This window comes from Eubalaena glacialis, chromosome 20 (genome assembly GCF_028564815.1).
Source record: "Eubalaena glacialis isolate mEubGla1 chromosome 20, mEubGla1.1.hap2.+ XY, whole genome shotgun sequence".
Lineage (NCBI taxonomy): Eukaryota > Metazoa > Chordata > Mammalia > Artiodactyla > Balaenidae > Eubalaena > Eubalaena glacialis.
In genome coordinates this window covers 42,242,055-42,257,193 of record NC_083735.1, presented here as the reverse complement: position 1 = coordinate 42,257,193, position 15,139 = coordinate 42,242,055, and positions in this window count along the sequence as shown.

Here is a 15,139-nt window from a genome sequence, read left to right as displayed (position 1 = left end):
TCTCTTTTTGACTGGCCTCTAGTCACTGTAGTTAGCCCTCTGGAACAAAAAGCAGTTTTCTCTAAAGAAACACGGTGCTTCCATAGTATGGGTGGGAGCTCATCCCGGCAGGCTCTAGAGCTAAAGGGAAACTTGACGTGAGTACTTGCCTCACGCTAAGGCCTGAAAAGCCCTGCTGAAGCGAAAGCGTGTTGCAGTTTCCATTAGCTAGTATTCGCAGTTCTGCTTTACTTTAACGTTTCTCCGCTTTTCCAGACACTTAGGACCCTCGTGTGGGCACCCCACTGCCTACAAATACAGTGAGTAGCAGCAGGTTCCACTGCCCTTCTAAGAAACTTCCAGGCCGTAAGTCTTTCCAAGTCACTCTGCATTCAGAGAGCAGGGCAATACACTGCACCCTTCCTTGGGAAAGCTAGATGTCCTCAGCACACCAACAGCTCCAGGGATTCTGTTCTCTCACGTCCTACATGCCATGGAAGTCTGCCTCATTGTCCTCATTTGAGCTGCACTTAGCAACACAATCTGCTTCACCTCTGTTCTAGGAACTCACACCCAAGGACCCCATACCTACAGTAGAAACGAGGCTTGCATTCCTACTGCAACGAAACCACTGTTTCCTGTTACACTGCAGGATTTTGAATAGGCTAAGGACCGATAGCCTACTCAAAGTGTTCCAAGGATGAGTGAGTTCGCTACATGCAGAACACTTTGGGAAGTAATGTTGATTCAGGCAAGGGAACAGGGTGTAGCTAGAGTCTCTTTTGACTTGTTGGAAATCAGAAGGGTTTAGACTTCGTGTTCACCGCAAAAGATGACCTGATGGCACAAGCCTTGTTTCCCATATTAAAAGCTCTATTCAGGCTGCCCTGAAGCTACCTAAATACGTCTATTTCTGACTGGCCTCTAGTCACTGTAGTTACACTCTGGACGAAAAGGTTTCTCTAACGAAGCACGATGCTACCATAGCATGGGTGGTAGCTCATCCCGTCAGGCTCTAGAGCTAAAGGGAAACTTGACGTCAGTACTTGCCTCACGCTAAGGCCTGAAGAGCCCTGCTGAAGCGAAAGCGTGTTGCAGTTTACATTAGCTCGTATTCGCAGTTCTGCTTTACTTTAACGTTTCTACGGTTTTGCAGACTCTTTGGACCCTCGTGTGGGCACCCCATTGCCTACCAATACAGTGAGTACCAGCAGGCCGTACTGCCCTTCTAAGAAACATCCAGGCCGTAAGCCTTTCCAAGTCCCTCTATGTGTTCAGAGAGTAGGGCAATACACTGCACCCTTCCTTGGGAAAGCTAGATGTCCTCAGCACACCAACAGCTCCAGGGATTCTGTTCTCTCACGTCCTACATGCCATGGAGTCTGCCTCATTGTCCAATTTTGAGCTGCTCTTAGAAACACAATCTGCTTCGCCTTTCTTCCAGGAACTCACACCCAAGGACCCCATACCTACAGTAGAAAGGAGGCTTGCATCCTACTGCAACGAAACCACAGTTTTCCTGTTACACTGCAGGATTTTAGAATAGGCTTTAGCCTATTCTAGCCCGATAGCCTACATAGAGCATTTCAAATTTGAGGGAGTTCGCTACATGGAGAACACTTTGTGAAGAAAAGTTGATTCAGGCAAGGGACCAGGGTAGAGCTAGAGTCTCTTTTGACTTGTTAGAAATCAGAAGACTTCAGGCTGATTGTTCACCGGCAAAGAAGACCTGATGGCACAAGCCTTGCTTTCCCATATTAAAAGCTCTTAGTCATGCTGCCCTGAAGCTACCTAAATAACTCTCTTTTTGACTGGCCTCTAGTCACTGTAGTTAGCCCTCTGGAACAAAAAGCAGTTTTCTCTAAAGAAACACGGTGCTTCCATAGTATGGGTGGGAGCTCATCCCGGCAGGCTCTAGAGCTAAAGGGAAACTTGACGTGAGTACTTGCCTCACGCTAAGGCCTGAAAAGCCCTGCTGAAGCGAAAGCGTGTTGCAGTTTCCATTAGCTAGTATTCGCAGTTCTGCTTTACTTTAACGTTTCTCCGCTTTTCCAGACACTTAGGACCCTCGTGTGGGCACCCCACTGCCTACAAATACAGTGAGTAGCAGCAGGTTCCACTGCCCTTCTAAGAAACTTCCAGGCCGTAAGTCTTTCCAAGTCACTCTGCATTCAGAGAGCAGGGCAATACACTGCACCCTTCCTTGGGAAAGCTAGATGTCCTCAGCACACCAACAGCTCCAGGGATTCTGTTCTCTCACGTCCTACATGCCATGGAAGTCTGCCTCATTGTCCTCATTTGAGCTGCACTTAGCAACACAATCTGCTTCACCTCTGTTCTAGGAACTCACACCCAAGGACCCCATACCTACAGTAGAAACGAGGCTTGCATTCCTACTGCAACGAAACCACTGTTTCCTGTTACACTGCAGGATTTTGAATAGGCTAAGGACCGATAGCCTACTCAAAGTGTTCCAAGGATGAGTGAGTTCGCTACATGCAGAACACTTTGGGAAGTAATGTTGATTCAGGCAAGGGAACAGGGTGTAGCTAGAGTCTCTTTTGACTTGTTGGAAATCAGAAGGGTTTAGACTTCGTGTTCACCGCAAAAGATGACCTGATGGCACAAGCCTTGTTTCCCATATTAAAAGCTCTATTCAGGCTGCCCTGAAGCTACCTAAATACGTCTATTTCTGACTGGCCTCTAGTCACTGTAGTTACACTCTGGACGAAAAGGTTTCTCTAACGAAGCACGATGCTACCATAGCATGGGTGGTAGCTCATCCCGTCAGGCTCTAGAGCTAAAGGGAAACTTGACGTCAGTACTTGCCTCACGCTAAGGCCTGAAGAGCCCTGCTGAAGCGAAAGCGTGTTGCAGTTTACATTAGCTCGTATTCGCAGTTCTGCTTTACTTTAACGTTTCTACGGTTTTGCAGACTCTTTGGACCCTCGTGTGGGCACCCCATTGCCTACCAATACAGTGAGTACCAGCAGGCCGTACTGCCCTTCTAAGAAACATCCAGGCCGTAAGCCTTTCCAAGTCCCTCTATGTGTTCAGAGAGTAGGGCAATACACTGCACCCTTCCTTGGGAAAGCTAGATGTCCTCAGCACACCAACAGCTCCAGGGATTCTGTTCTCTCACGTCCTACATGCCATGGAGTCTGCCTCATTGTCCAATTTTGAGCTGCTCTTAGAAACACAATCTGCTTCGCCTTTCTTCCAGGAACTCACACCCAAGGACCCCATACCTACAGTAGAAAGGAGGCTTGCATCCTACTGCAACGAAACCACAGTTTTCCTGTTACACTGCAGGATTTTAGAATAGGCTTTAGCCTATTCTAGCCCGATAGCCTACATAGAGCATTTCAAATTTGAGGGAGTTCGCTACATGGAGAACACTTTGTGAAGAAAAGTTGATTCAGGCAAGGGACCAGGGTAGAGCTAGAGTCTCTTTTGACTTGTTAGAAATCAGAAGACTTCAGGCTGATTGTTCACCGGCAAAGAAGACCTGATGGCACAAGCCTTGCTTTCCCATATTAAAAGCTCTTAGTCATGCTGCCCTGAAGCTACCTAAATAACTCTCTTTTTGACTGGCCTCTAGTCACTGTAGTTAGCCCTCTGGAACAAAAAGCAGTTTTCTCTAAAGAAACACGGTGCTTCCATAGTATGGGTGGGAGCTCATCCTGTCAGGCTCTAGAGCTAAAGGGAAACTTGACGTGAGTACTTGCCTCACGCTAAGGCCTGAAAAGCCCTGCTGAAGCGAAAGCGTGTTGCAGTTTCCATTAGCTAGTATTCGCAGTTCTGCTTTACTTTAACGTTTCTCCGCTTTTCCAGACACTTAGGACCCTCGTGTGGGCACCCCACTGCCTACAAATACAGTGAGTACCAGCAGGTTCCACTGCCCTTCTAAGAAACTTCCAGGCCGTAAGTCTTTCCAAGTCACTCTGCATTCAGAGAGCAGGGCAATACACTGCACCCTTCCTTGGGAAAGCTAGATGTCCTCAGCACACCAACAGCTCCAGGGATTCTGTTCTCTCACGTCCTACATGCCATGGAAGTCTGCCTCATTGTCCTCATTTGAGCTGCACTTAGCAACACAATCTGATTCGCCTTTCTTCTAGGAACTCACACTCAAGGACCCCATACCTACAGGAGAAAGGAGGCTTGCGTTCCTTCTGCAACCAAAGCACAGTTGTTCCTGTTACCCTGCAGGATTTTAGAATAGCCTAAGGACCGATAGCCTACATAGAGCATTTCAAATTTGAGGCAGTTCGCTACATGTAGAACACTTTATGAAGAAAAGTTGATTCAGGCAAGGGACAAGGGTAGAGCTAGAGTCTCTTTTGACTTGTTAGAAATCAGAAGGCTTCAGGCTGATGGTTCACCGGCAAAGAAACCTGATGGCACGAGCCTTGCTTTCCCTTCTTAAAAGCTCTTAGTCATGCTGCCCTGAAGCTACCTAAATAACTCTCTTTTTGACTGGCCTCTAGTCACTGTAGTTAGCCCTCTGGAACAAAAAGCAGTTTTCTCTAAGGAAACACGGTGCTTCCATAGTATGGGTGGGAGCTCATCTTATCAGGCTCTAGAGCTAAAGGGAAACTTGACGTGAGTACTTGCCTCACCCTAAGGCCTGAGGAGCCCTGCTGAAGCGAAAGCGTGTTGCAGTTTGCATCAGCTCGTATTCGAAGTTCTGCTTTACTTTAACGTTTCTACACATTTCCAGACACTTAGGAACCTCGTGTGGGCACCCCATTGCCTACAAATACAGTGAGTAGCAGCAGGCTCCACTGCCCTTCAAAGAAACATCCAGGCCGTAAGCCTTTCCAAGTCACTCTATGTATTCAGAGACTAGGGCAATACACTGCACCCTTCCTTGGGAACGCTAGATGTCCTCAGCACACCAACAGCTCCAGGGATTCTGTTCTCTCACGTCCTACATGCCATGGAAGTCTGCCTCATTGTCCTCATTTGAGCTGCACTTAGCAACACAATCTGCTTCACCTCTGTTCTAGGAACTCACACCCAAGGACCCCATACCTACAGTAGAAACGAGGCTTGCATTCCTACTGCAACGAAACCACTGTTTCCTGTTACCCTGCAGGATTTTGAATAGGCTAAGGACCGATAGCCTACTCAAAGTGTTCCAAGGATGAGTGAGTTCGCTACATGCAGAACACTTTGGGAAGTAATGTTGATTCAGGCAAGGGAACAGGGTGTAGCTAGAGTCTCTTTTGACTTGTTGGAAATCAGAAGGGTTTAGACTTCGTGTTCACCGCAAAAGATGACCTGATGGCACAAGCCTTGTTTCCCATATTAAAAGCTCTATTCAGGCTGCCCTGAAGCTACCTAAATACGTCTATTTCTGACTGGCCTCTAGTCACTGTAGTTACACTCTGGACGAAAAGGTTTCTCTAACGAAGCACGATGCTTCCATAGCATGGGTGGTAGCTCATCCCGTCAGGCTCTAGAGCTAAAGGGAAACTTGACGTCAGTACTTGCCTCACGCTAAGGCCTGAAGAGCCCTGCTGAAGCGAAAGCGTGTTGCAGTTTACATTAGCTCGTATTCGCAGTTCTGCTTTACTTTAACGTTTCTACGGTTTTCCAGACTCTTTGGACCCTCGTGTGGGCACCCCATTGCCTACCAATACAGTGAGTACCAGCAGGCCGTACTGCCCTTCTAAGAAACATCCAGGCCGTAAGCCTTTCCAAGTCCCTCTATGTGTTCAGAGAGTAGGGCAATACACTGCACCCTTCCTTGGGAAAGCTAGATGTCCTCAGCACACCAACAGCTCCAGGGATTCTGTTCTCTCACGTCCTACATGCCATGGAGTCTGCCTCATTGTCCGATTTTGAGCTGCTCTTAGAAACACAATCTGCTTCGCCTTTCTTCCAGGAACTCACACCCAAGGACCCCATACCTACAGTAGAAAGGAGGCTTGCATCCTACTGCAACGAAACCACAGTTTTCCTGTTACACTGCAGGATTTTAGAATAGGCTTTAGCCTATTCTAGCCCGATAGCCTACATAGAGCATTTGAAATTTGAGGGAGTTCGCTATATGTAGAACACTTTGTGAAGAAAAGTTGATTCAGGCAAGGGACCAGGGTAGAGCTAGAGTCTCTTTTGACTTGTTAGAAATCAGAAGACTTCAGGCTGATTGTTCACCGGCAAAGAAGACCTGATGGCACAAGCCTTGCTTTCCCATATTAAAAGCTCTTAGTCATGCTGCCCTGAAGCTACCTAAATAACTCTCTTTTTGACTGGCCTCTAGTCACTGTAGTTAGCCCTCTGGAACAAAAAGCAGTTTTCTCTAAAGAAACACGGTGCTTCCATAGTATGGGTGGGAGCTCATCCTGTCAGGCTCTAGAGCTAAAGGGAAACTTGACGTGAGTACTTGCCTCACGCTAAGGCGTGAAAAGCCCTGCTGAAGCGAAAGCGTGTTGCAGTTTCCATTAGCTAGTATTCGCAGTTCTGCTTTACTTTAACGTTTCTCCGCTTTTCCAGACACTTAGGACCCTCGTGTGGGCACCCCACTGCCTACAAATACAGTGAGTACCAGCAGGTTCCACTGCCCTTCTAAGAAACTTCCAGGCCGTAAGTCTTTCCAAGTCACTCTGCATTCAGAGAGCAGGGCAATACACTGCACCCTTCCTTGGGAAAGCTAGATGTCCTCAGCACACCAACAGCTCCAGGGATTCTGTTCTCTCACGTCCTACATGCCATGGAAGTCTGCCTCATTGTCCTCATTTGAGCTGCACTTAGCAACACAATCTGATTCGCCTTTCTTCTAGGAACTCACACTCAAGGACCCCATACCTACAGGAGAAAGGAGGCTTGCGTTCTTTCTGCAACCAAAGCACAGTTGTTCCTGTTACCCTGCAGGATTTTAGAATAGCCTAAGGACCGATAGCCTACATAGAGCATTTCAAATTTGAGGCAGTTCGCTACATGTAGAACACTTTGTGAAGAAAAGTTGATTCAGGCAAGGGACAAGGGTAGAGCTAGAGTCTCTTTTGACTTGTTAGAAATCAGAAGGCTTCAGGCTGATGGTTCACCGGCAAAGAAACCTGATGGCACGAGCCTTGCTTTCCCTTCTTAAAAGCTCTTAGTCATGCTGCCCTGAAGCTACCTAAATAACTCTCTTTTTGACTGGCCTCTAGTCACTGTAGTTAGCCCTCTGGAACAAAAAGCAGTTTTCTCTAAGGAAACACGGTGCTTCCATAGTATGGGTGGGAGCTCATCTTATCAGGCTCTAGAGCTAAAGGGAAACTTGACGTGAGTACTTGCCTCACCCTAAGGCCTGAGGAGCCCTGCTGAAGCGAAAGCGTGTTGCAGTTTGCATCAGCTCGTATTCGAAGTTCTGCTTTACTTTAACGTTTCTACACATTTCCAGACACTTAGGAACCTCGTGTGGGCACCCCATTGCCTACAAATACAGTGAGTAGCAGCAGGCTCCACTGCCCTTCAAAGAAACATCCAGGCCGTAAGCCTTTCCAAGTCACTCTATGTATTCAGAGACTAGGGCAATACACTGCACCCTTCCTTGGGAACGCTAGATGTCCTCAGCACACCAACAGCTCCAGGGATTCTGTTCTCTCACGTCCTACATGCCATGGAAGTCTGCCTCATTGTCCTCATTTGAGCTGCACTTAGCAACACAATCTGCTTCACCTCTGTTCTAGGAACTCACACCCAAGGACCCCATACCTACAGTAGAAACGAGGCTTGCATTCCTACTGCAACGAAACCACTGTTTCCTGTTACACTGCAGGATTTTGAATAGGCTAAGGACCGATAGCCTACTCAAAGTGTTCCAAGGATGAGTGAGTTCGCTACATGCAGAACACTTTGGGAAGTAATGTTGATTCAGGCAAGGGAACAGGGTGTAGCTAGAGTCTCTTTTGACTTGTTGGAAATCAGAAGGGTTTAGACTTCGTGTTCACCGCAAAAGATGACCTGATGGCACAAGCCTTGTTTCCCATATTAAAAGCTCTATTCAGGCTGCCCTGAAGCTACCTAAATACGTCTATTTCTGACTGGCCTCTAGTCACTGTAGTTACACTCTGGACGAAAAGGTTTCTCTAACGAAGCACGATGCTTCCATAGCATGGGTGGTAGCTCATCCCGTCAGGCTCTAGAGCTAAAGGGAAACTTGACGTCAGTACTTGCCTCACGCTAAGGCCTGAAGAGCCCTGCTGAAGCGAAAGCGTGTTGCAGTTTACATTAGCTCGTATTCGCAGTTCTGCTTTACTTTAACGTTTCTACACATTTCCAGACACCTAGGAACCTCGTGTGGGCACCCCATTGCCTACAAATACAGTGAGTAGCAGCAGGCTCCACTGCCCTTCAAAGAAACATCCAGGCCGTAAGCCTTTCCAAGTCACTCTATGTATTCAGAGACTAGGGCAATACACTGCACCCTTCCTTGGGAACGCTAGATGTCCTCAGCACACCAACAGCTCCAGGGATTCTGTTCTCTCACGTCCTACATGCCATGGAAGTCTGCCTCATTGTCCTCATTTGAGCTGCACTTAGCAACACAATCTGCTTCACCTCTGTTCTAGGAACTCACACCCAAGGACCCCATACCTACAGTAGAAACGAGGCTTGCATTCCTACTGCAACGAAACCACTGTTTCCTGTTACACTGCAGGATTTTGAATAGGCTAAGGACCGATAGCCTACTCAAAGTGTTCCAAGGATGAGTGAGTTCGCTACATGCAGAACACTTTGGGAAGTAATGTTGATTCAGGCAAGGGAACAGGGTGTAGCTAGAGTCTCTTTTGACTTGTTGGAAATCAGAAGGGTTTAGACTTCGTGTTCACCGCAAAAGATGACCTGATGGCACAAGCCTTGTTTCCCATATTAAAAGCTCTATTCAGGCTGCCCTGAAGCTACCTAAATACGTCTATTTCTGACTGGCCTCTAGTCACTGTAGTTACACTCAGGACGAAAAGATTTCTCTAACGAAGCACGATGCTTCCATAGCATGGGTGGTAGCTCATCCCGTCAGGCTCTAGAGCTAAAGGGAAACTTGACGTCAGTACTTGCCTCACGCTAAGGCCTGAAGAGCCCTGCTGAAGCGAAAGCGTGTTGCAGTTTACATTAGCTCGTATTCGCAGTTCTGCTTTACTTTAACGTTTCTACGGTTTTCCAGACTCTTTGGACCCTCGTGTGGGCACCCCATTGCCTACCAATACAGTGAGTACCAGCAGGCCGTACTGCCCTTCTAAGAAACATCCAGGCCATAAGCCTTTCCAAGTCCCTCTATGTGTTCAGAGAGTAGGGCAATACACTGCACCCTTCCTTGGGAAAGCTAGATGTCCTCAGCACACCAACAGCTCCAGGGATTCTGTTCTCTCACGTCCTACATGCCATGGAGTCTGCCTCATTGTCCGATTTTGAGCTGCTCTTAGAAACACAATCTGCTTCGCCTTTCTTCCAGGAACTCACACCCAAGGACCCCATACCTACAGTAGAAAGGAGGCTTGCATCCTACTGCAACGAAGCCACAGTTTTCCTGTTACACTGCAGGATTTTAGAATAGGCTTTAGCCTATTCTAGCCCGATAGCCTACATAGAGCATTTCAAATTTGAGGGAGTTCGCTATATGTAGAACACTTTGTGAAGAAAAGTTGATTCAGGCAAGGGACCAGGGTAGAGCTAGAGTCTCTTTTGACTTGTTAGAAATCAGAAGACTTCAGGCTGATTGTTCACCGGCAAAGAAGACCTGATGGCACAAGCCTTGCTTTCCCATATTAAAAGCTCTTAGTCATGCTGCCCTGAAGCTACCTAAATAACTCTCTTTTTGACTGGCCTCTAGTCACTGTAGTTAGCCCTCTGGAACAAAAAGCAGTTTTCTCTAAAGAAACACGGTGCTTCCATAGTATGGGTGGGAGCTCATCCTGTCAGGCTCTAGAGCTAAAGGGAAACTTGACGTGAGTACTTGCCTCACGCTAAGGCGTGAAAAGCCCTGCTGAAGCGAAAGCGTGTTGCAGTTTCCATTAGCTAGTATTCGCAGTTCTGCTTTACTTTAACGTTTCTCCGCTTTTCCAGACACTTAGGACCCTCGTGTGGGCACCCCACTGCCTACAAATACAGTGAGTACCAGCAGGTTCCACTGCCCTTCTAAGAAACTTCCAGGCCGTAAGTCTTTCCAAGTCACTCTGCATTCAGAGAGCAGGGCAATACACTGCACCCTTCCTTGGGAAAGCTAGATGTCCTCAGCACACCAACAGCTCCAGGGATTCTGTTCTCTCACGTCCTACATGCCATGGAAGTCTGCCTCATTGTCCTCATTTGAGCTGCACTTAGCAACACAATCTGATTCGCCTTTCTTCTAGGAACTCACACTCAAGGACCCCATACCTACAGGAGAAAGGAGGCTTGCGTTCTTTCTGCAACCAAAGCACAGTTGTTCCTGTTACCCTGCAGGATTTTAGAATAGCCTAAGGACCGATAGCCTACATAGAGCATTTCAAATTTGAGGCAGTTCGCTACATGTAGAACACTTTGTGAAGAAAAGTTGATTCAGGCAAGGGACAAGGGTAGAGCTAGAGTCTCTTTTGACTTGTTAGAAATCAGAAGGCTTCAGGCTGATGGTTCACCGGCAAAGAAACCTGATGGCACGAGCCTTGCTTTCCCTTCTTAAAAGCTCTTAGTCATGCTGCCCTGAAGCTACCTAAATAACTCTCTTTTTGACTGGCCTCTAGTCACTGTAGTTAGCCCTCTGGAACAAAAAGCAGTTTTCTCTAAGGAAACACGGTGCTTCCATAGTATGGGTGGGAGCTCATCTTATCAGGCTCTAGAGCTAAAGGGAAACTTGACGTGAGTACTTGCCTCACCCTAAGGCCTGAGGAGCCCTGCTGAAGCGAAAGCGTGTTGCAGTTTGCATCAGCTCGTATTCGAAGTTCTGCTTTACTTTAACGTTTCTACACATTTCCAGACACTTAGGAACCTCGTGTGGGCACCCCATTGCCTACAAATACAGTGAGTAGCAGCAGGCTCCACTGCCCTTCAAAGAAACATCCAGGCCGTAAGCCTTTCCAAGTCACTCTATGTATTCAGAGACTAGGGCAATACACTGCACCCTTCCTTGGGAACGCTAGATGTCCTCAGCACACCAACAGCTCCAGGGATTCTGTTCTCTCACGTCCTACATGCCATGGAAGTCTGCCTCATTGTCCTCATTTGAGCTGCACTTAGCAACACAATCTGCTTCACCTCTGTTCTAGGAACTCACACCCAAGGACCCCATACCTACAGTAGAAACGAGGCTTGCATTCCTACTGCAACGAAACCACTGTTTCCTGTTACACTGCAGGATTTTGAATAGGCTAAGGACCGATAGCCTACTCAAAGTGTTCCAAGGATGAGTGAGTTCGCTACATGCAGAACACTTTGGGAAGTAATGTTGATTCAGGCAAGGGAACAGGGTGTAGCTAGAGTCTCTTTTGACTTGTTGGAAATCAGAAGGGTTTAGACTTCGTGTTCACCGCAAAAGATGACCTGATGGCACAAGCCTTGTTTCCCATATTAAAAGCTCTATTCAGGCTGCCCTGAAGCTACCTAAATACGTCTATTTCTGACTGGCCTCTAGTCACTGTAGTTACACTCTGGACGAAAAGGTTTCTCTAACGAAGCACGATGCTTCCATAGCATGGGTGGTAGCTCATCCCGTCAGGCTCTAGAGCTAAAGGGAAACTTGACGTCAGTACTTGCCTCACGCTAAGGCCTGAAGAGCCCTGCTGAAGCGAAAGCGTGTTGCAGTTTACATTAGCTCGTATTCGCAGTTCTGCTTTACTTTAACGTTTCTACACATTTCCAGACACCTAGGAACCTCGTGTGGGCACCCCATTGCCTACAAATACAGTGAGTAGCAGCAGGCTCCACTGCCCTTCAAAGAAACATCCAGGCCGTAAGCCTTTCCAAGTCACTCTATGTATTCAGAGACTAGGGCAATACACTGCACCCTTCCTTGGGAACGCTAGATGTCCTCAGCACACCAACAGCTCCAGGGATTCTGTTCTCTCACGTCCTACATGCCATGGAAGTCTGCCTCATTGTCCTCATTTGAGCTGCACTTAGCAACACAATCTGCTTCACCTCTGTTCTAGGAACTCACACCCAAGGACCCCATACCTACAGTAGAAACGAGGCTTGCATTCCTACTGCAACGAAACCACTGTTTCCTGTTACACTGCAGGATTTTGAATAGGCTAAGGACCGATAGCCTACTCAAAGTGTTCCAAGGATGAGTGAGTTCGCTACATGCAGAACACTTTGGGAAGTAATGTTGATTCAGGCAAGGGAACAGGGTGTAGCTAGAGTCTCTTTTGACTTGTTGGAAATCAGAAGGGTTTAGACTTCGTGTTCACCGCAAAAGATGACCTGATGGCACAAGCCTTGTTTCCCATATTAAAAGCTCTATTCAGGCTGCCCTGAAGCTACCTAAATACGTCTATTTCTGACTGGCCTCTAGTCACTGTAGTTACACTCTGGACGAAAAGGTTTCTCTAACGAAGCACGATGCTTCCATAGCATGGGTGGTAGCTCATCCCGTCAGGCTCTAGAGCTAAAGGGAAACTTGACGTCAGTACTTGCCTCACGCTAAGGCCTGAAGAGCCCTGCTGAAGCGAAAGCGTGTTGCAGTTTACATTAGCTCGTATTCGCAGTTCTGCTTTACTTTAACGTTTCTACGGTTTTCCAGACTCTTTGGACCCTCGTGTGGGCACCCCATTGCCTACCAATACAGTGAGTACCAGCAGGCCGTACTGCCCTTCTAAGAAACATCCAGGCCATAAGCCTTTCCAAGTCCCTCTATGTGTTCAGAGAGTAGGGCAATACACTGCACCCTTCCTTGGGAAAGCTAGATGTCCTCAGCACACCAACAGCTCCAGGGATTCTGTTCTCTCACGTCCTACATGCCATGGAGTCTGCCTCATTGTCCGATTTTGAGCTGCTCTTAGAAACACAATCTGCTTCGCCTTTCTTCCAGGAACTCACACCCAAGGACCCCATACCTACAGTAGAAAGGAGGCTTGCATCCTACTGCAACGAAGCCACAGTTTTCCTGTTACACTGCAGGATTTTAGAATAGGCTTTAGCCTATTCTAGCCCGATAGCCTACATAGAGCATTTCAAATTTGAGGGAGTTCGCTATATGTAGAACACTTTGTGAAGAAAAGTTGATTCAGGCAAGGGACCAGGGTAGAGCTAGAGTCTCTTTTGACTTGTTAGAAATCAGAAGACTTCAGGCTGATTGTTCACCGGCAAAGAAGACCTGATGGCACAAGCCTTGCTTTCCCATATTAAAAGCTCTTAGTCATGCTGCCCTGAAGCTACCTAAATAACTCTCTTTTTGACTGGCCTCTAGTCACTGTAGTTAGCCCTCTGGAACAAAAAGCAGTTTTCTCTAAAGAAACACGGTGCTTCCATAGTATGGGTGGGAGCTCATCCTGTCAGGCTCTAGAGCTAAAGGGAAACTTGACGTGAGTACTTGCCTCACGCTAAGGCGTGAAAAGCCCTGCTGAAGCGAAAGCGTGTTGCAGTTTCCATTAGCTAGTATTCGCAGTTCTGCTTTACTTTAACGTTTCTCCGCTTTTCCAGACACTTAGGACCCTCGTGTGGGCACCCCACTGCCTACAAATACAGTGAGTACCAGCAGGTTCCACTGCCCTTCTAAGAAACTTCCAGGCCGTAAGTCTTTCCAAGTCACTCTGCATTCAGAGAGCAGGGCAATACACTGCACCCTTCCTTGGGAAAGCTAGATGTCCTCAGCACACCAACAGCTCCAGGGATTCTGTTCTCTCACGTCCTACATGCCATGGAAGTCTGCCTCATTGTCCTCATTTGAGCTGCACTTAGCAACACAATCTGATTCGCCTTTCTTCTAGGAACTCACACTCAAGGACCCCATACCTACAGGAGAAAGGAGGCTTGCGTTCTTTCTGCAACCAAAGCACAGTTGTTCCTGTTACCCTGCAGGATTTTAGAATAGCCTAAGGACCGATAGCCTACATAGAGCATTTCAAATTTGAGGCAGTTCGCTACATGTAGAACACTTTGTGAAGAAAAGTTGATTCAGGCAAGGGACAAGGGTAGAGCTAGAGTCTCTTTTGACTTGTTAGAAATCAGAAGGCTTCAGGCTGATGGTTCACCGGCAAAGAAACCTGATGGCACGAGCCTTGCTTTCCCTTCTTAAAAGCTCTTAGTCATGCTGCCCTGAAGCTACCTAAATAACTCTCTTTTTGACTGGCCTCTAGTCACTGTAGTTAGCCCTCTGGAACAAAAAGCAGTTTTCTCTAAGGAAACACGGTGCTTCCATAGTATGGGTGGGAGCTCATCTTATCAGGCTCTAGAGCTAAAGGGAAACTTGACGTGAGTACTTGCCTCACCCTAAGGCCTGAGGAGCCCTGCTGAAGCGAAAGCGTGTTGCAGTTTGCATCAGCTCGTATTCGAAGTTCTGCTTTACTTTAACGTTTCTACACATTTCCAGACACTTAGGAACCTCGTGTGGGCACCCCATTGCCTACAAATACAGTGAGTAGCAGCAGGCTCCACTGCCCTTCAAAGAAACATCCAGGCCGTAAGCCTTTCCAAGTCACTCTATGTATTCAGAGACTAGGGCAATACACTGCACCCTTCCTTGGGAACGCTAGATGTCCTCAGCACACCAACAGCTCCAGGGATTCTGTTCTCTCACGTCCTACATGCCATGGAAGTCTGCCTCATTGTCCTCATTTGAGCTGCACTTAGCAACACAATCTGCTTCACCTCTGTTCTAGGAACTCACACCCAAGGACCCCATACCTACAGTAGAAACGAGGCTTGCATTCCTACTGCAACGAAACCACTGTTTCCTGTTACACTGCAGGATTTTGAATAGGCTAAGGACCGATAGCCTACTCAAAGTGTTCCAAGGATGAGTGAGTTCGCTACATGCAGAACACTTTGGGAAGTAATGTTGATTCAGGCAAGGGAACAGGGTGTAGCTAGAGTCTCTTTTGACTTGTTGGAAATCAGAAGGGTTTAGACTTCGTGTTCACCGCAAAAGATGACCTGATGGCACAAGCCTTGTTTCCCATATTAAAAGCTCTATTCAGGCTGCCCTGAAGCTACCTAAATACGTCTATTTCTGACTGGCCTCTAGTCACTGTAG